Consider the following 27,743-nt stretch of genomic DNA (forward strand, 5'->3'; position numbering starts at 1 on the left):
CTCTGGAACAAGGAATGTTATCAATGGTATGCTTGTATACTACTTTGTCATGAGACTCATGATCCTTCGAAGAGTTATCAGGAGTAGAAGGCTTTTATTGATCTTTAGGTTTAGAATTGCTAACTGAGCACTGAGGAAATATGCTAAGAATTTTTTTTATAGAATGAACTTTGCCATTACATATAAGAAACTTTAGCAAAGTCTTACTGGATGGAAGAACATACTCACAATGAGAAGGTTGAAAAAAAGGATCAAGAGCAGATAATTTAGTAACACATTTAGTAATGTCATTAGAATCAGAAGAGTAGTGAGTATTAATTAAGGTTTGATTTATAAACTAAGAACTCACAATTCTACTTTTAAAGTCTTCTTTTTAAGCAGTCAGCTTTATCAATGGTTTGTTTAGTTTCAACTTTAGTTAAAGAAATAGCACCTTCTATATCACCTCCAAGAATTTTCTTACACTGATCTGGAATCTGAGCATTAACGATTCTTTTGAAATTAAAGTGAGTGGTTGCCCAGAAACTCCAAATAAGTTGAGTGTGATTAGCATGATCAAGAACTTTTTCTTTTTCAGTGTGAAGAAAATTATTGGTAAGCGAGATACAAGTGTTTTCCTTTTTTAAAACAAAAATATATTTTTCTCGAGAAAGGAGTTTTTCTTTGAGAATCTTTAGCTCAAGACTGAAAGCAGATTTTTCTTTATCTGAGATCAATAAATTAAAACGTAAGAGATCGATCATGTCATCTTTTTCGATATTATCAATAGAGGAAAAATTAACATGATTTTTTTACCTGATACGCTGATGCATTGTCCCATTCTGACTTGAGGTCATCAGCAGTGTGATGAGAATCAATGTTAAGGATCCCAAGACTGTCATATTAAGTGTCAGCGTGAGATTCAACAACTTGAGCCATGGGAAACTTAGCTTCATCGTCTGAAGAGTTTTTCTTTTCAAAAGAAGATGATAAAGTGGTCATGATCTCTTGAGCAGTTGAGCAGTTTTGGACCAAATGATAGACAGAAAAAGGAAGTGAGTTTCCAACAACAATTCTAGACTTTACATCAAGATTCAACATCCTTTTTTCTTCCTTGTTATAATAAGGAACAAATTTCCCTTTCATCTTACTGCCACCGATAGTTTCATTTTAATTATGTCTTTTTTATAGTTTATGTTAACATTTTTTTATTCATAGTTTAGCTAATTTTCATGCATATTTTCCTTTTTATTATTTTATGACCATTTTGGGTAATTTCTAGTTTCGTGAGCATAATTGTAGATTTTAAGGAGACTAGTGGATTGGGATCATTGGGAAACAATTGGACTTGGAGGACAATAAGGATTTTGGACTTGATAGCCACTGGAGATGATGCATGGAGTGGGTTTGTTGATTATTTGAAGGCTTGGAGGAAATGAACTTTAAATTTGCAAGAGATGGAAGAATATTTGAGCGTGCGTAGATTATTGATTGGGAAATTACGTGAACTATGGATCATTTAGAGAAGCAAAATTAGTATTAAAATGAAGAGAACTTGAAGAAAAAAGGGCTAGAAGCTGATCGGAGTCAAACTAGACCAGCGGACTAAGTTGTAGAGGCCCAAAACTCAAAGAAGCCCATAATCAGATACCACCCACGCAGGGTTACACGTCCGCACATGATACTGTAGGGCCACTTTCATAATTTCAGTTGGAAGGCTATTTGAGGAAGGTTGGTGTGCATCTCTTGCACACATCTAAACCTCTGAAAATTCATCACTTCTCTAGAGATTTTGGAGAAAAAGGAAGGACGTTAACACCTCAAGAACATCATATTTTTACTCTTTATTCTTGCATATTTGGTACAATATACCTTTACTTTGGTTTCTTTTGTTTAGCCATGTTAGGCTAGACTAAACTTGGTTGACTTTGGTGAAATCATTTGAATGTTTGTTGAATGTTGAAGACTCCAAGAACTTGTTCTTGAATATTTATGAGAATGTTTTATGTTTTAACATCTTATTACTACTTGTATGTTTTTATTCACGAGTTTAAATGTATTTGTAGTGATTAATTGGATAATTTCTTGATTAAGTAAAGGATCTTCAAATTAGCAAGCAACAAGTGGTTCTTTTGTTTGTTTTGCTTCACACAATCATATTTTTTTTCTCTCCAAAATGGAAGTGAAAGCATTTGCCTCCTCTTGGATTTGGTAACTTTTTGGTTCTTAACGCTAGTTGACTTTCACTAATTACATGCTTAATGGAAATTGCGACTTTGACTAAGGAAATTGTTGTGAGCTTTTCTAACTATTTTAACAATTAATAAAAGTCTAGGTAATCTCAAGCTTCTTAGATTACTATATCAAAATTAAAGATTTAAAACAAGTATTACACCATTGGATTCTAATGATATGTTTATCTAATATTCAAGTGAGGAAACCTTAAGTCAACCATCTTTCTCTTATTGATTTTACATCAAACTCTTATTTTTGTTGAATTGTCTATTTAAATATTAGTTTAACTCTAGTTTTATTTCAAGTATTTCTAAAGACCAAAACCCCCCATTTTTACTATTATTATCATTTTACAAGAATTTTACAAAGAGATTTTCATAGAGTTATAAAATTGAACAAATCTTCGCGGATTCGACCTATTTACCACTATACACTATTTTAGTGTAAAAGATTTAGGGCTATTTATTTTGTTGGCCTCGATAACCACCAAATTTTGGCGTAATTGTCGGGAATTTGTTTATTTTTAATCAATTTGTTTCTCTATGCCCAGATCTCAATGTGCAAGTGCTTTGATTTATAATCCGAAAATTGAAAAAGAAGCAAGGCATTTGGCGAAGGAAAAGAGAAGAGAACATGGTCAAACATCAAACCCTAATAGGGATCCGGAGGTTGAAACTGATTCCTCTAGTGATACGGAACCCGATTCTAGCCCTGACCCTCACCAAGAAATTCCCAAAACATCACCCCTACAACGAAATCCACCCATCATAAACCAAATTGCAATTTCGGGCGGAGACGGAGCACCGGAAAGAACATTAAGACAAATGATGGGAACCGATGTTACACAAACTCCAATTGGTATCAATTACTCCATTTTGTAAGGAGGCTCAGAATTGAAGTCAAGCCTAGTTTATCACCTTCCAACTTTTCATTGATTGGAAAATGAAGACCCTCATAAGCAGTTGACGATGTGCAATATCATTTGCACTAGCATGAAGCCACAAGGGTCAAACGATGAACAAATCAAATTAAGGGAATTCCCTTTCTCATTGGATGATAGAGCAAAAGATTGGTTGTTTTATCTTCCACTGGGGTCAATTAACTCGTGGACCGATATGGAAAGAGCTTTCCTTGATAAGTTATATCCCTCTTCAAGAGTCTCACGTCTTAAGAATAAGATTTGTGGAATTTGCCAAGGTCAAAATGAGAGTTTCCATGACTATTGGGAGAGGTTCAACAACTTGTACTACAGTTGTCCACAACACCGAATTCCGAAACAAATCCTCATTTAACACATTTACGAGTGATTATTACCAATGGATAGAAGACTAGTTGATGCCTCAAGTGGTGGAGACGTTTTTAGCAAAAATCCTCAACAAACAAGGCAAATCTTCAACACCATAGCCATAAATTCTCAATACTTAGTCCCCCCTCCCCCCCCCCCCCCCCAAGACATGAACAGGGAAACACTTAAAAATTCAATGAAGTGGTGACATCAAACTTCGAGTCTCATGTTAAATATCTAACATCCGTTGTCCAAAAGCTAGCCATAGAAAAAACTCCACAAGTGATGTTTTGTGGAATATGTGCAACAATGGGACATCCCACGGATAGGTGTCCCATCCTTCAAGAAGATGTGGAGCATGTAAATGCCACCAGAGAGCTCCAAAACTACTACAACAAGCCATCCGGTTACCAAAATGCATACAACTCATGTTGAAATCCAAATTCTAATATGAGCTACAACCCAAGACCATTACCGCAAAATGCATTGGTTAGTTCTTCTTACCCACCACAACAAACCTATTACCTATATTCACAACCTCACTATCAACCCAAACCACACCCTTTACATCATTACCAACAACCTCCTCGGTCCCAATCAAGTAGCTTCGGGATGTCTCTTGAAGACATTGTCAAGTCTCTTGCCATTAACACCCAACAATTTAAATAGAGACAAGAACTCGTATTTCCAACCTTGAAGCACAAGTGGGATATATAGTTACATGTTTAAGCAAGTTGGAGTCCTGTGGAAAACTACCTTCTCAAATCGAAAAGAATCCTAATGTCAATGTAGTTACCTTGAGATGTGGTAAACAAACTAGAGAGAGTAGTTCAAAGAAGGAGTCAAGGGAAGATGAAGAATAAATAGAGATCACTCCCATTGAAGATCCTATTGTCAAGAATAATCCACAAGCCGAAGTTCCAAAGAAAGTTACCCCTCTAGAGACACCGATAGCCACTCAACCACCATTCCCTTGCCGACTTACAACCTCAAAGAAGAATACAGAGGAGAAGGAGATTTTGGACACCTTCTAAAAGGTGGAGGTAAACATTCCATCACTTGATGCAATCAAACAAATCCCTAGATATGAACTTTTTGAAAGAACTTTGCACAAATAAAAGAAAATTGAAGGGGAATGAAAAGATTTCAATGAATGAAAGTGCATCTGTTGTTTTGAAAAGAGAACTTCCACCTAAATGCAAAGATCTGGGAATGTTTATGTTGGCCCTTTAAATGAAATCGGTGTCATAATTTCACTTGCAGATAAATAAAGTGTTTTTCCTAGTGGTGTCTTAGAAAATGTTTTAATGCAAGTGAACCAATTAGTCTTCCTGGTGGATTTCTATGTGATTAATTTAGAGGAACAAGTTTCCTCTAAATTGGCTCTAATCTTGCTTGGAAGATGGTTTTTGGAAATGGCTAGAACAAAAATTAATGTGTATGCGGGAAGTTTAACAATAGAGTTTATGATGGTGAAACAATAAGCTTTAATATTTATGATGTTATGTCACTGGGGGAGGGGGCCCGTGAAGGAGGTTGCTGCGAGACGCACGTCAATTGTGCTAATGGATTTTAAGATTCTTCTCTTTTGACACTTTTAATCCCCAAACTTAAAACCTTTTCTAGAATTTTGCAACCATTTCGAATTAAATACGAAATTTTTTATTTTGAAATTAAACAAAAAGCAATAATGATAGATTAATCATAGCCATCCAATTTTGCAGATTAAAAGACGAGATTGGTTCTCGCGGTTCCTACCAATTTTTGAGTTCTAACTTGATCCTACTTCCATTGTATTTTATTCGTTTAGAATTGATTTTGGTGGTTTGATTTAGATGTAATGATTACTATTATCATTACTTTCTCAAAATGAATCATCATATATTTTTATTAAACATTTTATTGCCAAACTTATTTTGACTTTTACTTTAAGTAAAGACTTAAGAGTTTCTTAAAAATAACGATAACATTTTGAAGACCACATATTGTATGGTTGCATATGAAATATGTGATGATATTCAATTGATTACTACCTCACTCAATTAATTAAACAAGTTTATTTTAAACTTTGGAACTTAATTCCACATTATAAAATTGTTTTTTCACTACATTTATGGTTGGATTGGATAGGGATCAAATCCAATCACAGCTGTAGCGAAAAAGCAATTTTGAAAATTTAAAAAAATTTCAAACCAAATTAATCATCATAAATAGCTAATTGGTATTCTTGGATTATACATTTTTTTGTATTGTGTGGTTTTTCTATTGGTGATATAAATAAGAAAACACATATACATAAATGAATGGAATCCAAAGCCAAGCCCTTGATAACCCAACTTGAAGACCCGATAGATTCTATCTTGTTGAGGTAACATTACTCCATATACATAACTAGGTTACCGATTGATCAAGGATGCAACCCCGTCATCAATGCCCCTCTAATATTCACATAATAGTTAGTTTAGTATGATAGAATTAGTGGATTCTAGAACTTTTTTCAAATGAAAATTCATATATGGAGATCTAGAGGGAAACACATCAAGGTATAAACTTTATACCTTCAAAAGATGCACAAAGTAAAGTAGTTTCTGGATCCACAAGCCTGCAACCAACACCACCTTCTTCACTAGTGTTCTTTTTCAACAAAAGGCCACCAAAATCACCACCAAGCTTCAAGGTCTTCACTCACAAGGAATACTCTTGAGATTGAAATTTGGAAGGAGTGGAGGCTGATTATGGGAAGTGAAAGGGTGAGTTAATGTCTTTAAATATGGGTGAAACCCTAAAATTTAGGGTTTACGCTTGATGTACCACATGCACGCCCAATGTACTAGCATGGCTTCCACGATCCCAGGCTTCTCAAGATTACATTGCGCGTACCTCACGTATGCCCATTGTATGGGTTGAATTGCAATTCTTTTAAATACCAAGGGAAAAATAATGCAAACTTAAAATAGGCCAAGGGATACGATGAAAATACATGAAAATCAGATGTTACAATTCTCGCCCACTAGAATTAGATTTCTCCCTCGAAATCGTTCACAGAGAACAGGTTCGGGTACTGCTCGCAAATCTCTGACTCAGGATCCCTAGTCCACTTTGAGCCTTTCCGGTGTTACCACGAAACTTTGACCAAGTTCACTACTTTGTTCCTGAAAGTGTTCACTCTTGGATCCACGATTGCCACAGGCCTCTCGACGTAATTCAGGAAATCATCGACCTGAATATCCTCTAAAGGAACCACAACTGTCTCAATAGCTATACACTTCCTTAATTGGTAAACATGGAAAGTATCATGAATCTATCTCAACTCCTCCAGTAGCTCCAACCGGTAAGCCACCTTACCCATACGGGCCAACACTATGAATGGGCTGACAAACCTGGGGCTCAACTTGTCCCGCTTCCTAAAGCGGATAACACCCTCCCTGGGTGACACGTTCAGAAGAACCAAATCTCCCACCTGAAACTCTAGCTCAGAGTGTCATCGATCCACATAACTCTTTTGGAGGCTCTGGCCCATCAATAATCTCTGTTTAGCTTACTGTATATGTTTGGTCGTCTTGAGAATTATCTTGGTGCTCCCCATAACTCTCTGGATGACCTCGCTCCAAAAGATAAGAGTACGCCACCTCCTCCCATATAGAATCTTAAAGGGAGGCATTCCAATGCTAGCATGATGAGTGTTGTTACAAGAAAACTCGGCCAGCGGAAGATAGGAATCCCAACTCCCACCAAAATCAATGATGCATGCACGCAACATATCCTTGAGACTCTGAATAGTTTGTTCACTCTGCCTATCCATCTGCGGATGATATGCAATACTAAAATGTAATCGGCTACCCAACTCTTCATGAAACTTCTTCCAAAACCTGGAAGTGAAACGAACATCCTAGCTAACACAATGGAATTCGGAGCCCCATGACGATACACCACCTCTGGGACATAAATCACAACTACTTTTCTGTAGAATATCCCTAGCTTATGGCCATTAAATGAGCACTCTTTGTCAAACGATCCGTTATTACCCTGATAGCATCAAAACCCCTCATAGTCTTCGACAATTTTGTAATAAAATCCAAGGTGATATGCTCCCACTTCCATAGTGGAACCTCCAAGGGATGCAACTTGCCATGAGGGTGATGGTGCTCGAATTTTACCTTCCGGCAGGTCAAACATATCTCTACAAACTAGGCCACATCTCTCTTAATACATGGCCACCAATAACTATGCTTCAGGTCGAGATACATCTTGGTAGCCCCTGTATGAATGAAAAATATCGACTTGTGGGACTCCTCCATCAATACTCGTCAAGCCCCACAATTATAAGGCATCCATACCCGCCCATGAAGAGTCAAAAGCCCTCGACTTTCGATATCAAAAGCTTAAATTTTATCAATTACCCGCTCACTTTTCCAATTCTCTTCCTTTATGGCTTCTGAATGTGCTTCTTTGATCACTTCCAAAATTGTGGTCATAACAATCATCCTCATACACACATTCCGAATCGGGGTACTAACCACCCTCCGGCTTAAGGTGTCGGCCACCACATTGGCCCTGACTGGATGATACATAATCTCACATTCGTAATCTTTCACTACATCTAACCACCTCCTCTACCTCATGTTTAGGTTAGACCGATCCAAAAGATATCTTAGGCTCTTATGGTCATTGTGTAGATGGTACACCGAACACCATAATGATAGTGGTGCCAAATATTGAGAGCGAAAACCACCACGCCCAACTCCAAACCATGAGTGGGATACTTCGCTTTTTGAGGCTTTGCTGCCTCGAAGTGTAGGCAATCACATGCTCCATCTGCATCAACACAAAGCCTAACCTTTTGAAGTATGTTTCACAGTAGAACACAAAGTCCTCAACTCCCTCAGGAGGCCAAGTACTGGCGCCTCACACAATCTCTGGCGAAGAGTCTCAAATGATGCCTGCTTCTCAGGCCCCCAATGAAACACAACATCTTTCAACATCAACTTAGTGAAAGGAATATCAATCTTGGAGAAGTCTCGAATGAATCTTCGATAATATCCCGCAAATCCAATGAAGCTCTGAAATTGATATGGAGACTTCGGCACTTCCCACCATTCTATCTTGGCTGGGTCGACCAAGATATTGTTCTGGTTCACAAGATGTCTCGGAAATTGAACCTCAGGAAACCAGAAGTCACACTTGGAGAACTTGTCATAAAGCCTCTCCATTCTCAAAACTCCATGAATCGCATGAAAATGCTCCTCGTGCTGCTCTCTGGTCTTCGGATAGACCAGACTATCATCGATGAAGACAATCACCGAATTATCCAACATTGGCCTGCACACCTGATTCATGAGATACACAAACATCATTGGTGCATTGGTTAGACCAAAAGGCATCACTATGAACTTGTAACACCGTAACAAGTTTGGAAGTTCCTCTTCTGAATATCCTCCTCTCGTACCCTCATCTGATGATAGCCAAACATCAAATCGATCTTGGAAAACCAAGATTCCTCCTGCAACTGATCAAATAGATCATCAATCATCTGCAATGGATAATGGTTCTTCACCATCAGCTTGTTCAACTCCGAGTAATCAATACACATTCGGCGTGAACCATCATTCTTTATGACAAAAAGGATCGGTGTTCCGCAAGGCAAACTAAAAAGCTGAATAAACCCTTTTCCTAACAACTCCTGAAGCTGAGAGGATAAGTCCTGCATCTCAGGTGGCGTAAGGCAGTATGGTGCCTTGGAAATAGACACCGCACCCAAGATTAGATCGATCTGAAACTCCACTTGCCTCACAGGAGGCACACCCCGTAACTCGTAGGAAAAACATCGGAAAATCGCATACAACAGGAACATCATAAATAGAAATCGGTCCCTTCTCCTCAACCCAAGTATCCACTATATATACCAGATAAACCATACACCCATGCTGCAAACTCTGTCTCGCCCTGGCAGTAGAATAGACGGCTGACCCTGACCTAGTACCCTCACTAAAGATGGTCAGTAATCCTCCACTAGGCCTTAGACCGTCACCATCTAACGCTTACAGTCGATCAGAGCCCCAAAACAGCTCAACCAATCCATACCTACGATCACACAGACATATCCCATTGTAATAGGGATAAGATCTGTTGGATATCCAACACCAAAAATCTCTAACACACAACCCCGATAGAAATTAGTAGTAGAGACCGGACGCTGATCAAGTATAGAGACTCTAAATGGCTTTCTCAAGTCCCCCCTTGCAATACTAAAACCACGACAAAAAATATGATGACACAAAATACCGACTCGCACCCGAGTCAAACAACACAAACGCAGGTACAAAATTCATAAGAAAAGTACCTACACGATCAATAATATAAGCAACATAAATAAATTAGCAGAAGAATAAAGAATACATACTAGCCACGATGTCTGAAGCTGCCCAGGCCTCCTCTCTTGTCAACTAAAATGCTCTCCCTTGAGCCCTTAGTGTCTCGGCCTTCCACTATCGGCAATCAGTAATACGCACGGTCGTGGGGGACGGAGTCTGAACTGCTCTAGATGCAAGCTGAGGACACTCGACACTCATATTTACTTTCTAGTTATAACTAAAGCAAACCCAAAATCCCTGGCCAAATGCCTATATTTCTCATATAAGTAGTAAGTCGTCCCTGACCGACAGGGTCCCTCATCCTCCTTGCCGTACTTAACGCAAGTGCGACCCTTCTAGCCTCCATCTCTCAAGTCAGCAAGCTTAATCCGCTTAGTCACTATCTGCGACTGTATTGGCCTCCTATCTCTCTCACATGGGTCTCCCTCTCATCCTTAGCCTGGGTCTCAAGCTTAATCTTTCTCTTCCTAGCATTGGTTTGCAACTCAGCCAATGACCGATATGAAGTGTTTCCCATGAACTCACAGATATCTCTCCTCATAATACTTAGATACTGACTCATACATTCCTGCTTAAAAGATACGTGCTCAGAAAAAAAAAAGGCCCTCTCATGACACATAGGAACTTCTGGGCTAACCTCTCTCTCTCTCTCTCTCTCTCTCTCTCTCACTCTCAACCACTAGAACAAACTTATCTCTGAACATCTTAGTAAATCTTTCCCAGGCCACTGTAGAACGCTCTACAATGGTGTAATCAGTTGTCACAAACTTCCACCAATCCTTCGCTCCTAAGCGAAGCAGGTTCAGCAAGAAACGAACCCTCAGATTCGCTGGATAGGAGCAACTGTAAAAACATCCCTCAACATTAGAAATCCATCTCATAACAGTAATCAAATCCTCAATCCCATCAAACTCATGTGGCTTCATGTTGTCGAACTCCCCGTACCACAACAAATCACGCCCGTACAGTCTTACAGCAGCAACAACTGCAGTGGATGCGGTAGCAACAACCTTAGTGATGGTGGCATAGCGCTCGTCAAATGTCTTAATCAGCATTGTCTTGATAGACTCAAACATCTATGGAATATCCCTCTGATTGTTGCGGCCACCTCGGCGGTAACAATCCTACGGATCTCATTATCATTGGCACGTGGCCTCTCGTGGTCGCTGGAGCCTGAACCTTAGGTACCACCATATTGAAACATATAAGAAAACCATAAGAATCATGCTAAAGTGCATAAACAAACACCCACACACTCCTACAAGTACCTTAGATCCTTAAGATTCCTTATTGAGTCGTATACAAATACAGTGCTTTCAGTAGTACAGGCCCAATACTACCTTCCACACCAACCTGTATTTGTCTCAATTCATCCTCTCAAGACCCTAAGTCACAAGGACTCTATTTCCCCAGATCAGCGATACACTCGCCCTACTGATTCCTTAGAATTACAACTAAGCATCTAGACATTAACTCTAGACTGCTCCCCAACACAGCTCCTCCTTATAAAATCTCTGATGTCCCTACCACTTGCTTCGTGCATGCCAATCATACACAATATGAGACTTGATAAACATTTAAATAAATGATTCTACCTCAAATCCAAAACCAAAGGAGGAACATGAAGAAAGGCTAAATTAGGAATTTGAAGGATATAAAATCCTAACTGTGTATAATTATACACCATACACCAAGAAAATAACAATAACAGATTTAAACTCATAAGAACGAACTCCTACACTAAAGGCATCACAAATCAGGAAACACCATCACATCATTCCTGTAGGATCCTTAGCCTACCACAAATTAGCATGCAATTCTATCAGCTCATAAATTATCATCTCCACACTACTCATAATATAAATTGAGGTATTTTCGGATACTGCCGCTCGAGCTCTGGTTGATTGTACATACTACTTCACTGGCTTTTTGTGACACCGTAAATTTTCAACAAAAATAATAATTCATTTTCGAACCACATAATTCTCAATATCACATTCCAAATACCACAATTGTCAAATTGTCAAAAACACAAATTCATAATTTTTTTGATAACATACAGGATCCTCAAAAACATAAACTCCATCTCGTGTGTACAATCAAGCCGACACCTTCCCGTGATCCTAAGAAGTACCTGAAACACATAACACATAACACGGTAAGCACAAAGCATAGTGAGTTCCCCAAAATACCACACATAACCCATTAACCTCTCGTAGCTATATGTCATATAAGACCCTCTGGTCGATGTATCTCGGTGGAACCCTCCGGTCCCACAACTCGGGTAGACCCTCCGGTCCGAACTCAGTAAAGCTCAACATAATACACAACATAAATCATAAAGACATAATGCAGGATATCACAATACTCAATATAAGTACACAAGACCCTTCGGTCACACAAAATTACTACTCAAGGTAAATATAGTGAGAAGACTCACTTAGTAAGTAAGCAAATAGACCTCGTACATGAATCACTGATCTAGCCTTCGCCTAACACATACGATAATTATCTCTAATTAACACTTAAATCACAACTGCAAATAAACCAAGTTATTTTCTCTTTCTAATCTCTTGGAATGGGTAAAAGATTATTCTACCCCTCCATGGTCGCCATCATCACTGTCTTGACCAAACCCTAAAGTAAACAGAAGTCAACACTTGAGTCAATAGTCCATGTTGACCTAACTCGTTGAGTGCATCTATATGAATCGTTGAGTCCCCTTGTTCCTTTAGAAATGTCGCAAAAACCCAGCTTAACTCGTCGAGTGGTCTCATCAACTTGCCGGGTTACTCATGTCCAGACTCGTCGGGGAAAACCGTAGCCGACTCGTCGAGTCAGCTCATCGACTCGTCGAGTCCCTTTAGACCGTTTTCTCATTTAGACATTTCAAGGAAGAGCTACAACCCCAAACTTAAGATCTAACCTCCCAAGGCTGAGATACCACGTAAAGTTGCAAGCTTTACGTCCATCCATGGCACTTAGGGCTTAAAATGCAAACCAACTTCCATTTAGGGTCCTAAGCAATAAAACTCTCCTCTAGCTTCATAAAGCTTGGACCTTTGGGCTTAAGAGACCTCACAAGGTCTAGATATGAAGTCTCAATCTCTTGGCAATCTCAAACTGCTCAAAGTCTCAATGGAAGATGGAAAAATCCGTAAAAACTCCCTAGAAATGAGATCTAATCAAAATGATGAGCAATGTGGTGACTTTTACTTTCCAACGGAAGCTAAAGAGTGGATGAACACCAGTTACAATAGTCCCTTCTTGTTCCTTGCTTTGATACTCTTCTCTTCTCTTCCAAAAGTGCACTAAAATGCCCAAACATTATATATCTCTCTGTTTTAGATCAATATAGGTGATTAGGGTTTCACATAGGGGAGTGAAGTGGCTAGTGAGGCGGAAATGAGGGCTTAAGGTCCTTTAAATAGGACCCAACCCTGAATATTTGGGGTTTCCTCTCATAGCGCCAACTCGTCGAGTTGGTCGTAAAACCCACGTGGCTAAATCCGCCTCTACGCGACGAGTTGGGGCATCCAACTCGTCGAGTTGCTAAATCAACTAATAAAAATATATATATAAATATTATACGTGGGAGTCAGGATGTTACAATTCTCCCGCACTAGAATTAGACTTCGCGTTCAAAGTCATGCTCTGGAAACAACTCTGGGTACTGCTTGTGCATCTCGGACTCCGACTCCCAAGTCCAATTGGATCCCCTGCGGTGCTCCCACTGCACCTTAACCTGCCACACCTTTTTGTTCCTCAGGTTCTTAAATTTTCTATCCAAAATCGTTGTCGGTCTCTCAATATAGTTCAAGCTTGCATCAACCTGAATGTCCTCTAATGGTACCATGGTCGTATTATTGGCTACACACTTAGTTGAGACATGTGGAAGGTGTTATGAATCTGGCTCAACTCTGCAGGTAGCTCCAATCGGTATGCTACCTTACCCACTCGGGCAACCACCCTAAAAGGACTAATGTAACTAGGGCCCAGCTCGCCCGCTTCCTAAATCGGATCACCAATTTCCATGGGGACACCTTCAGGAGGAAAAAATCTCCGACCTGGAACTCTAGCTCAAATCGTTGCCGGACTGCATAACTCTTCTAGCGACTTTGTGCCGTCAGTAACCTCTGCCTGACCTGCTGAATCTGCTCGGTCATCATGAGCAGTATCTCAGTGCCACCAATCACTCTCTTCCCCACCTCTCCTTAACAGATGGGAGTCCGACACCTCCTCTCATATAATAGCTCAAAGCGAAGCATACCAATACTGGAATGATGGTTGTAGTTGTACGAAAACTCAGCCAAGGGCAAATCAGTGTCCCAACTTCCACCGAAGTCCATAACACATGCACGCAACATGTCCTTAAGCATCTGAATCGTCCACTTACTCTTCCCGTTTGCCTATGGGTGGTATGCGGTATTAAAGTGAACTCGGGTACCCAACTCCTCATGAAACTTCTTCCAGAACCTGGAAATAAAGCGCACATCTTGATTCGACACTATCGATGTCGACACTCCATGTCGTTCTACCACCTCTCTCACATAAATCTCAGCTAATTTCTATGTAGAAGAGTTCTCACTAACAGCCAAAAAGTGAGCACTCTTCATCAAACGGTCCACAATTACCCAAATCGTGTCGACACCTCGTGCGGTTCTCGGTAATTTGGTGATAAAATCCATTGAAATATATGTTGGATAAGGTGTCAAAGTCCATAACTATTTCTGGTATGTACTTGACTCAACCCGGCATGGTCCATTTGGGTTGCATGGCACCATGCAATTGGATAGACTAAATGAGAGAAATAACACTTGGAGATTATTAATATATTATAAGTTCTAATATATTAATAATATTATTTGATTAGTTTGATCAAGAATTAATTAAGTGATCAAAATATAACTAATTAAATATATGGGTTGATTATGTAAATCATCCATATCTTGTATAGTGGGCTAAGAGGCTCCATGGATTATCAAGTTGGGTTCCACCCATAGGATGCTCCATGGATGCTCCATGGGAGTTACAAACCCATGGGTCATGGAAATGAAGAGTCATGACACATTAGGGTTTACATGGTGTAACCCTAGATGTGTCAACACTATATAAGGATCACATTCTCCACCAAAACCGGCTACACATATGAAACAAGAGGGCTAGGCCGATTTCAAGAAGTGTGCATTCTCTCAAAAGTCTTTCCAAGAGCATTTGGTGTTGTGTGAAGCATTTGAGGCATCACACTTGGGGTGCTAGGCTCACAAGGTTTCAAGGAACATAAGAAACAAGAAGGTAAGTTATTCTATCTATCATTCAAGTTAAAAATTGTTCCCCATGTATGCTAGATAGGAATATAGCCTTGGAATTCAACTTTTCTTGATAATTAGACAAACATAGATCCAAGGTTATTAGGGTTTCATGTACACTTAGGAAGTGTTAGAATGCTCAAAACCCACCAATATATTCCTACTTCCATTGGGGAATCTCTAGAGGCTGCATCGAGCCATGTGGACGCTGGTGCTTCGCCTTAACCTGACGACAGGTCAAGCACCTTTCGACTACCCATGTCACATCTCTCTTCATATAGGGCCGCCAATAATCCCTCTTTAGATCCAAATACATCTTAGTGGATCCTGGATGGATCGAGAATCTCGATCTATGTGCCTCCTCCATCAATATGCATCGAGATCCACCTGTATAGGGCACCCAAATCCACCCACAGAAAGTCATATGTAACACCCGTGCTTCTAGGCTAGGCATTAATATTGATGTAATAGTCTAGGTTAACCTTTGTAACTCATTTTGAAATAATGGAAATGTATTATTTGAGTATTGTGTGTTTTATGCTTAATTGTGTGGCTTAAATGAATTAAGAATAAAAATAAGCATAATAATAAATATTAGATAAACCCAATATCTATGAAGGAAGTTGTAGTGGTTGTAATAAGGGTTACAGATATATAAAGAATGCCAAAATCCGAGTTATAACAAAGAAGTTATGATATGTCGAAGTTTCGCGACATAACTAGTACGACACTGCATGATGTAAATAGTGAGTTTACGATAGAGAGATATTTAGCCTTAGTGATCTAAACGAAAGTAATAGAATATGTTAAAACGAGAGTGTACATAAATAGAACGTCTAAATATGACTTCGTATGAGGAAGTTATGATTTTTCAAAGTTTCGACTTAGCGGTATGCAACCTAAATTTGAACGATAATCGAAGATCTTGTCGATAGTAATGCAACGGTAAAAAGACAGACGAAAACGGATGTCAGATGAAGAAGTTATGAATTTCTAACGGAGTTTTCCTGTCTCGGCCTACTAAAAATAATATAATAAAAGTTAAATTCAAAATTAGCCGACGGAGTCTAAACGAGAGTTGTAGAGCATAATCTCACCTACGCGTGGATATAAACAACATCAAAAATGGAGCTCGTATGCAAAATATATTAATTTATGAAGTTCGGGGCACGAACTTCAACCCGTGTGTTAGAGCTCACAACGTGAGCACAATGTTCACGACGTGAGCAGGTGATGGACACCTTCCAAGGCAAGTGGCCATAATGAACACAGTGACATATTCTAGCTCACGACGTGGGCACAATTTTTCAGCCTCATATAAATGGAAACCGAGGCCAGCTGTTTAGGGTTGCCAATTTCTTTCCTCTCACTCCTTATTACCTCGATTTACATGCAAGTATACCCCCAAAGCCCCGATATCATCTTGACACCCTAAGCAAGTCCTGAAGCTCCGAAGATCCCGAGAAGAAAAGAGTTTCGGAGCAGAAGCTCTTCCCACGAGAAGCCCGGTGTGTGAAGAGATCACAGTTTCATTGAAGAATACAACTTTAAGAGCCGTAGTGCTTTCCGAGCATCGTCTTATCAAGTGAGTGCATAGTCCCTTTCATATACACTATTGTTAATACATTTTTGGATGTATTAAGTATATGTTGTGAGTGAGGATATCTTCCTTTTTATTATAACACATAAATATGAAGTATCTCATATAGAATACATGCTATGTGCGTGTGTGTGTGTGTATATATATATATATATATATATGATCTGTTTATCTGGAATGAGTATTGAATGTATATCTTATCAAGTTTATAAGTTGAATCTAAATGAATATGCATGTTGCTATCTACAAAAATATTGGGTAGAACATGATAGATAGTTGATATGTGATAAATTGATGAGTGGCCTCGATGTTATTGTGAACTAGTCATCTAGTAGAGTTTAGATGAAGACCACGTACTTTTCTAGACAGTCTAGTGGAATGCTGGCAGGCTCGCCACCTGTAGGTGTTAATGAACTTGCATGTTCATTTGTTGTACTCCATCCCCCACATGGTTGCCTTGTTTCACATATATTGTCGAGGAACCCCCGAAGCATGTGTTGTCGCCCCAATGAAAATCCTTAGACTAGGTCCCTTGTGATAGTAGTTTTAGGGACGTAAAGTAAGGATAACATGAATGGGTAATTGGGTTAATGTTGGTTGGTGAAATTAATATAAATATATATTGTGGGTTGAAAACTCTATGTGCTCACCAGGCTCCCAAGTCTGACCCACTCAGATTTCTTTGTATTACAGGAAGTGGTGCGAGAGCATAAGTTGGATGGCTTTTCAATATATTTTGATTATAGGCCTGTTATGTATATAACTGTGTAAGGTCTATGTTTTATTGTTTATGATTTTGTGTCAGCATTGGGACATGACATCCCGAGTTTTGATATATAATCAAAACACATTTTTTTAAGAAAATGCTTTGATAAACCTTATTTTATCATGTATTGTCTTAAGAACAAATTCCGCAACTCTTTTAAATCAATGGATTTACTGTGAAATTATTTTAAAAGCATAAATGAAACCGGTCTTTTCTGGCCATGAATTTGGGGATGTCACATCATAACCCCCAACTGTTCGTCTCAAAATCGAAAACTTCTCCAATCACTCACTCCCTCTTGAGGTTCTTTGGCCTTAAGCCTCCACCCGAGCCTCTCGGATGGTATCTAGGACTAGAGTGATCACTGTCACCCTCATACATACATCTCAAATCGGAGCACTCTCTACTCTACGACTCAAGGCACTGGCTACCATATTAGCCTTGCCTGGGTGATATGAGATCTCGCAGTCGTATCTTTCATTACATCCAACCACCTCCTCTGCATCATATTTAGGTTGGGCTGATCCATGTGGTACTCCAGAATTTTATGGTCCGTAAATATGGTGCACCGGACTCCATACAAATAGTGGCGCCAGATCTTGAGGGCGAACACCATCGGCCCCAACTCCAAATTATGGGTGGGATGCCTCATCTTATGAGGCTTCAACCGCATTGATGTATATGCTATCACATTCCCCATATGCATCAACACCGCACCCGTCCTTGATATATATGAATCACAGTAAACTATAAAGTCCTCCACTCCCTCGGGAAGGGATAACACTGGAACTTCACACAATCTCTGGCGAAGATTCTTAAATGAGGCCTGTTGCTCGGGCCCCCAAGCAATAGAAATACTCTTCCGGGTCAATCTGGTTAGAGGAACAACAATCTTGGAGAAATATCTGATAAATCCCCGATAGTAGCCGAACAAAACCAAAAAAACTCCTGATCTCGAACAGGGATCTCGGCACCTCCCACTGCATAACTGCCTCAATCTTGGCTGAGTCAGCAAAAATACCATTCTGATTAACGAGGTGCCCCAGGAACTAGACCTCTCGTAACCGGAAATCATACTTGGAGAATTTGTTGTAAAGCCTCTCCGCCCTCAATACTCCAAGAATCTCCAAAAGATGCTCCTCGTGCTGCTCTCTGGACCTCGAGTATACCAGAATATCGTCGATGAACAAGATCACAGACCGATCCAACATAGGACTGCACACCCGGTTTCATGAGATCCATGAACATTGACGGTGCGTTGGTGAGTCTGAAAGACATCACCACAAACTCGTAGTGTCCATAACGAGTTCTAATGGCCATCTTCTGGATATCCTCCTCGTAAACTCTCATCTTATGATACCCAGATCTCAAACCAATCTTGGAAAACCAAGATGCCCCTTGCAACTAATTGAATAAATCATTGACCCTCGGTAGTGGATAACAGTTGTTGGCCGTCAGCTTGTTCAACTCTCGGTAATCAATGCACATCCGGTGTGAACCATCCTTTTTCTTAACAAAAAGGATAGGTGCTCCCCACAGTGAGCTACTCGGTCTGATAAAACCCTTCCCCAGTAGCTCCTGGAACTGTGAGGATAACTCCTGCATCTCAGGCGGTGCAAGGTGATAAGGTGCCTTGGCAATAGGTGCCACTCCCGGAACCAAATCAATCCAGAACTCCACCTGCCTCTCAGGAGGCACACCAGACAACTCATCGGAGTAAACATCCGGTAACTCGCATACTATCAGAACCTCAGAGATAGAGCTCGGCCTCTGTGTAGCAACCCGCATATCCATCACATACGCTAAAAAGCCCATACAACCATACTGTAGACTTTTTCTCACTCTAGCAGCGGAGCAGAAAGCTGATCCAGATTTGGTATCATCGCCATACACCACACTAGGGTCTCGTATGGTCACCATCCGTCACTCACATTCAATCACAGCTCCAAACCAACTCAACCAATCCATGCCCACTATGATACAGACATCCCCCATTTCTATCGGCACCAGGTCTATCAAGAACTCAACACCAAAAATTTCTAGCACACAACCACATAATACATCAGTGGCAAAAAACTGCATGCTCATCGGCTATAGAAACCCTCGGAGATCGACTCAACACCTCACGTCTGATACTGATGGGACGACTAAAAGCTAAAGACACGAAGGATCGACTCGCACTCGAGTTAAATAATACCAAAGCAGGTATAGAACTCACAAGAAAAGTACCTATATACAACATAGTATAAGCACAAAAAATCTCAAAATAATATAAATAAGGAAATACGTACCAGCCACGACATTAGGTGTTGTGCGGACCTCCTTCGCTGTCAACTAAAAAGCTCTCCCATAAGCCCTCAGAGCCTCGGCCTTCACTGGCCGGCAATCAGTAGCACGTAAAGCAGTAGGAGTGGAACCCTGGGCTGATCCCTGAATGAGCTGAGGGAACTCAGCCTTCCAAAGGACGGCCTGCCTAACGTGATCCCTCATGACTCATGCCGCACTTGCCACAAGTGCAGCCCTTCTGGCCATAGCTCTCACATTAGCGGGCTTGGCCGGCTTCATCGCGGGCTGCGACTGTATCGATCTCTTGTCTCTACCCCGTGACTCCTCCTCCTATCTGGTCTACAACTCTAGCTCCATTTCCCTCCTCTTAGCATTGGTTTGAAGCTTAGCCAATGTCTGTTATGACGAGTTCACCACGAAATCCTATATATCCCTCCTCAGTATGCTTAGATATCGGCTCAACTTGCTCAGTAGACATGTGCTCAAGGCAAAACAATGACCTCTCATGGAACATCCTCGAGATATTAGTCACAGTTTCTGTCTTCTGCTTGAGAGACAGAAACTCCTGGGCTAACCCTTCCCTCTCCACCGGGGGAACAGACTCGTCTTGAAATTACTGCGTAAATCGATCCCAAGTCACTGCAGCATGCTCTGCATGAGTAAAGCTTACTATCAAAAACTTCCACCAGTCCTTCACTCCTAATCGAATCTGGTTCAGCGCAAACTGAACTCTCAAGTGCTCGGAGCATGAACACGTGTAAAAACACCCCTCAATGTCAGAGATCCATCTCATAGCAGCAATCGGTCCTAAGTCCCATCAAACTCTAGTGGCTTCGTGTTGCTGAACTCCCGGAACAACGAGTCACATCCCTGTGGCCTAGCAGCGACTATTGTTGCGGTGGCTACAGCAACAACAGCCTCAGTAACAACAACATATCACTCATCGAATGTCTCAATCAATTAGGTCTTAATAGACCCAAACATCTCCGGTATCGCCTCTCGGATAGTTGTGTCCACCTCCTCATGAATGATCCTGCGGATCTCCTCGTCAATGACACTACAGTCCTCGGGGTTGTGGCGTGTACCCACTATGATGTCTTTGAAACACATCACAAAAATCATCAGAGACTCGATCGAGCATACTCACACTCGATTTCCTGCCCCTAAATGCTCCTTAGTACCCTAAGGATTCTTACTTGGGTTTCATACAAATCCAATGGTTTCGGTATTATGGGCCCAATACTACCTTTCACACCAACCTGTAGTTACTCCAAGTCCTCCTCTTAGGGTATCAAATCACAAGTACTCTATTTCTCATGAATATCAGACTACTCTATCAGCAGACCCCTCAAATGATCATCTAGGTATCTCTCCTAGATTATCCCTCGACTCAAAACTCTTTCTAAGTGATTCCTGCAAGATACCTCTACTCAACACATACTCAAGGCAAATAACAGGCAACGTCGATCAACAACACCTCCTAGGCTAAGGCTCATAAATCAGGCAACTCTAGCCCAAAAATATGAAATACCTAGCCTATCCTCTAGCATGCATCCCTAATATCTCATAACACAAATAAGTAAGGGTATTGTGGGAAATCACCGTTCGGGCTCTAGCCAATTGTACACACTCCTCCAACTCGTTATTCTCTTAAAACTCTTTCTTATTTTGGAAAATCATTTCTTTTGAATTTTTTTCTCAAATCCTCAGTTTGAGTCCAAACAAACCCGAAGGTAAATCTGAATCCCTCAAACCAAGGCTCTGATACCAACTTGTAACACCGTAAATTTTCAAACAAAAATTTCATTTTCAAACCACATAATTCTCAATATCACATTCCAAAAACCAAAATTGTCAAATTTTCAAAAACAAAAATATATAAATTGTTTGATAAAATCTAGGATCCTCAAAAGCATAAACTCCATCTCGTGTGTACAATCAAGCCGGCGCCTTCCCGTGATCCTAAGAAGTACCTGAAACACATAACACATAACACGGTAAGCACGAAGCTTAGTGATTTTCCAAAAATACCACACATAAATCATTAGCCTCTCGTGGCTATATCTAAAATAAGACCCTCTGGTCGATGTGTCTCAGTGGAACCCTCCAGTCCCACAACTCGGGTGGACCCTCCGGTCCGAACTCAGTAAAGCCCAACATAATACACAACATAAATCACAAAGACATAATGCAAGATATCATAATACTCAAGATAAGTACACATGACCCACTGATCACACAAAGTTACCACTCAAGGTAAGTATAGTGAGAAGACTCACCTAGTAAGTAAGAAAATAGACCTCATACACGAATCACCGTTCTAGCCTCCTCCTAACACATACAATAATTATCTCTAATTAAAAAATTTACATCACAACTGCAAATAAACCAAGTTATTTTCTCTCTATAATGTCTTGGTATGGGTATAAGACTATTCTACCCCTCCGTGGTCTCCATAATCACTTTCTTGACCAAACCCTAAAGTCAACAGAAGTCAACACTCGAGTAAACAATCCATGTTGACCCGAATCGATTGAATGCATCTATATGACTCGTCAAGTCCCCTCGTTCCTTTAGAAATGTCACGAAACCCAATGTAACTCGTCGAGTTGTCTCATCAAATCGCTGAGTTACTCATGTCCAGACTCGTTGGGGAAAACCCTAGCCGGCTCATCGAGTCAGCTCATCGACTCGTCGAGTCCCTTTAGACCCTTTTCTCTTTTAGATATTTTAAGGAAGATCTACAACCCCAAACTCTAGATCTAACCTCCCAAGGCTGAGATACCACGTAAAGTTGCAAGCTTTACATCCATGCATCGCACTTAGGGCTTAAAATGTCAAAAAAACTTCCATTTAGGTTCCTAAGCAATAAAACTCTCCTCTAGCTTGATAAAGCTTGGACCTTTGGGCTTAAGGGACCTCACAATGTCCAGATCTGAAGTCTCAATCTCTTGGCAAGCTCAAAATTCTCAAAGTCTCAAGGGAAGATGGAAAAGGCCCTAAAAACTCCCTAGAAATGAGACCTTATCAAGATGATAAGCAAGGTGGTGACTTGTACCTTCTAACAGAAGCTAAAGAGTGGATGAACACCGGATCTAATAGTCCCTTCTCGTTTCTTTCTTCGATACTCTTCTCTTCTCTTCCAAAAGTGCACTAAAATGCCCAAAGATTGGCTCTCTTTCTCTCTTAGATCAATATAGGTGATTACGGTTTCACACAGGGGAGTGATGTGGCTATTGAGGCGGAAATGAGGGCTTAAGGTCCTTTAAATAGGAACTAACCCTGGACATTTGGGGTTTCCTCTCACATCACCAACTCGTCTAGTTGGCCGTAAAACCTACGTGGCCAAATCCGCCTCTACTCGACGAGTTGGAGCATCAAAGTTGTCAAGTTGCTCAATCAAATCATAAAAATATATATAATTATTATACCTGGGAGTCGAGATGTTACACTTTTTCTCCTGTAAAAATCTACATTTCATTGAATTTTTTTTATGAAAATCTTCAGATCCTTAGTTTGAGTTTGGAAGTACCATAGAGTTCATCCAAAGCCTACAAACCAAGGCTCTTATACTAAATTGTAATACCTTAAATTTTAAACCAAAATTTTCATTTTTAAATTACCAAAATATTGTTTGTAAACCAAGTCATCAAAAACATAAGCGTCAAATACAAATCATCATCACAAAATATCATAGTATCACAAAATGCCCCAGTAACAAATTTCCAGTGAGTGTGTACAATCAAACCTGCGCCTTCCCGTGATCATCAGAAGTACCTCAAAAACATAAATCAACCAATGTAAGCACAAAGCTTAATGAGTTCCCCAAGATACTGTTGGATTAATGTCTAAGTCCATAACTATAATTGGTAAGACTTGACCCGACCCGGCATGGTCCATTTGGGTTGCATACCATCATGCACTTGGATAGACTATAATGAGAGAAATAAAACACTTATGGTTATTAATATATTATAAGTTCTAGTATATTAATAATAAGAATAATAAGATTATTTAATTAGTATTGATCAAGAGTTAATCTAGGACTAATTAAGTGATCAAAAGAAGACTAATTAAATATATGGGTTGATTGTGTAAATCATCCATACTTATATAGTGGGCTAATGCTCCATGGATAATCAAGTTGGGCTAAAACCCATAGGATGGTCCATGGATGCTCCATGGTGTATTTGAACCCATGGATCCAAGGAAATGGAAAGCCATGACAATTAAGGATTTACCCTAATTGTAACACTATATAAAGATCTTATTCTTGACAAAAATCGGCCACTAGAATCACATTAGAAAGTGAAGAAAAGGGCTAGCCGATTTCATGAAGTATAGAACTCTCTCAAGTTATTCTAAGTGTTTTGATGATTGTGATTCCATTTGAGGCTTCCACACTATTGGGGCTAGGCACTCAAGCTTCATGAAGACTTTCTACATCAAAGAGGTATGTATTCTATCTTGTTACACTCATTGTTTTGTATGCTAGATTAGGATAATACCTTGGATGTTCTTATTTGCATGTATAATAGAGAAAACATAGATCCAAGGTATTTAGGGTTGCATGTACACTTAGGAGTGTTAGAATGCTCAAAACCCAACAGTGGTATCAAAGCCTAGGCTTGTTTTCTTGTTATACCTGCAAAACTGCTTAAAAAATCAAAAGTGTTGCTGTTTGATCATCAGACTCGGTGAGTCCATCAAGGGACTCGGCGAGTCCATGCCTAAAAAATGATCAAAACATTCCAACTCGCCGAGTCGGTTCATGCACTCGACGAGTTGGACCCCCAGACAACATATTTTCGAGGTTTTTGGCTAGAAATGGACTAGGAACATTACCCTAAGTTGTTTTTGAACTTATAAACTTGTTTTTAATGTGGTAATGTTCATGCTAATCCATTTTTAAAGATAATTGTCAATAGATTCATGTTTTGTATTAGTTTAAGGTTTAGACTAATTACATGAGAAAGTTTGATTTGAATTATCTTGTTCTTATGAGTTGCTTAGATTAATAGAAAAGTTAATTGAAATAGTTGTTTTCAATCCATTTTAATCTAAGAGTTGAGTATAAAAATGTGTTTGTGTAACTTGTCCTCAAGTTACATGAAGAGTCACATTAAAGACTCATAAAACTCATAAAAGTTGGTAATGGTTACAAAATGAAGAGTCTTGTGTCATTGAATTTTTTTTTATGACTCCATAACTTGTCCTCAAGTTATGGAAGTTCAGGAGTCACTTCATTAATAAATAAATAAATAAATAAATAAAGTGTAACCTTAATTAATTCCATAAGTTATAAAAAATAAAGAAAAGTTAATTCTCTTATTAGTTTAAAGTCTTCCATAAGTTATGGAACTTGAAGAGTTTTTTGGATTAAAACCACTTTAAACACATAAGTTATGGAATTAATTAGTTTTGAATAGTTTCAAAACTTGCCCTCAAGTTTTGGAATTTGAAAAGTTTTCTCTAATGAATACTTTAATTCCAAGTTCGCCCTTAGAATTCTAAAGAGTTAAAATTCAACACTTGTAACATCCCGAAATATCAAGAGTAGAGTTGAAGGGCTAAAAGAGTAAATTGGGAAAGAGTGACTCGGCGAGTCCATGTGCGGACTCGGCGAGTAGAGTCGCGACTTGGTCGCGTGTTAAGCGGCCGACTCGGCGAGTCAGTGTAATGGACTCGGCAAGTAGGCGCTGAGTGGATAAAACCCTAATTCTCGGGGTTGACCCTTATATAAAGATCACTATGTTTTCCTCCCAGCCTCTTTATCACCCCTTGAGCCCCAGAAAACCCTAAATCATGGAGAAGCACCATTATTGAGTGGATTGGAGCTTGGAGAAGTAATGGTTGAAGGAATTTTAGGAAGATTGAAGGCTTGGAGCAAGGGGCTTTGCTTGGATTCGAATTGCATTGCAGTTAGGGCATCACTTAGAGGTAATATCTCGTTATTGACCTGTTGTTATGTTGTTTCTTTATTTTGGGGTTTGTGAGAAATTGTCTATGGATGAAATGGGAAGTCTAGAGGTTAGATCTGAGGTTGCTACCTCAGATTTGGAAGGGAGAAGAATCAGAGAGCATGAAAGTCCTTGTGTTGGAGTGTTTAGTGAAGCTTACATGTCCCAAACCCTAGCCCCAATGTGCAAACGGCTTAGATCTCTTTGGATTCACGTAAAGTTTGCCACTTTATGTGATGGATGAGTGGTAGGAGACTAGATCTATGTTTTGGATCAATTGCATGACCTGAGATGCTTCTGTATGGATTCAGACCGATGGTACTCGACGAGTCACATGGGGCGACTCGACGAGTTGCTTGAAGATGGCCTGGAACTCGACGAGTTGGAAGAACAACTCGGCGAGTAGGTTGAAGATAGCCTTGGACTCGACGAGTCCATTTGGACTCGGCGAGTCTTGTCGAAGAGTCCCAAATATTCTCTGGTTGAGTCGAGAATGGGTGAGTCGAGGGATGACTCAGTGAGTCGTGTGCGAGTGTGGACTCAGAGTTGTTGGACTCGGCGAGTCTCGGGGTGACTCGGCGAGTTAGGTCGCAGATTGAGTGAGGTTCTGATTATGGGAACTCGACGAGTCACAGGGTTGACTCGGCGAGTAGGGTCAGTCAGGGGTTGACTTAGACTGAGGACTTTGATTTCGACCAAGGGTTGGCCGTTGACTTTTAGGGTTTGGTCAGCGATGTGGCCTTTGGGCCAAGAGAGAGGTAAAATAGTCTTTTACCCATAAGAGGGTGTTATGAGAGGATTTATTCTAGTCTCGAGAGTTATATTCATGAGAGTATTTGCCTTACGTGTTAGGCGGTGGCGAGTTCGAGATTCAAGTGTGGGGATATCTGCTTTCTGCTTGCCAGGTGAGTCTTCTCACTATACTTTACCTTGAGTAGGTAACCAGAGTTATGTGATCAGAGTATTTGTATGTTATATGTACGTGATGTGTTGTACTGCATTATTTCTATGTGATTTATGTTGTGCATGTTTATAGAGTTGGAACCGGAAGGTTCCCAGAGTTAGAACCTGAGGGTTCACAGAGTTTGGGTGCACGGACCCATAGAGTTATAGCCTCGAGTGGCTAATATGTGTTATGTGTGGTATTTTGGGGAACTCACTAAGCTTCGTGCTTACAGTGTTTTGTGTGATGTTTTTTAGGTTTCTTTCAGTATCACGGGACGGCACCGGCTTGATTGTACACACCAGAGAAAGAGTCATATTTTGGAGGATCCTGGTTTTCTATGCAAGTGAAAATGGAGTCATGTTTTGTAAATCGACTATGAATGAGATTTTAAACAAGTGTTTCTAAGAATAAAATGATTATTTTAAATGAAAAATTTGTCTTGAAATTTACGGTGTTACAACACTTATACTATTTATAACATTAATGGTTAATTATATATATATATATATATATATATATATATATATATATATATATATATATATATGTATGTATAAGAACAAGTCGTTTTACCGTTAGTAGGCCTCATTCACGAAACCGGTCTATAAGGTGGGTATAAGGTTGTTGCCTATAAAATGGCGACTTAATGGGTGTCCACTCTCACCCACCGCTTGCTTGATCGGTGGAGGGTCGTTAGTCGAACGGGTAGGACAATGACTTTAAATTCTCATTAAAAGTATAATGATTATTATAAAGTAACTAAATGTTTTATTTAATTCCCAATCTTAGTTATTTTAGGAAAAATGTGAATTTGGTGCTAGCCCATGGAATTCACACTTTGTACCTTACCAAGTCGTTGGTGGAGCGTGTATGGTTAACCGGCACACTAACTTGGACTAGTAAGGACCACGAAGGGTGACTTAATGTTTGTCATAGATCAATGGAGCGTGTGTGGTTAACCGGCACATTGATTAGGTGATAATATTAAGGGTACCAAGTGAATTGG

The sequence above is a fragment of the Lactuca saligna genome, chromosome 7 (assembly GCF_052625555.1).
Source record: "Lactuca saligna cultivar CGN05327 chromosome 7, ASM5262555v1, whole genome shotgun sequence".
NCBI lineage: Eukaryota > Viridiplantae > Streptophyta > Magnoliopsida > Asterales > Asteraceae > Lactuca > Lactuca saligna.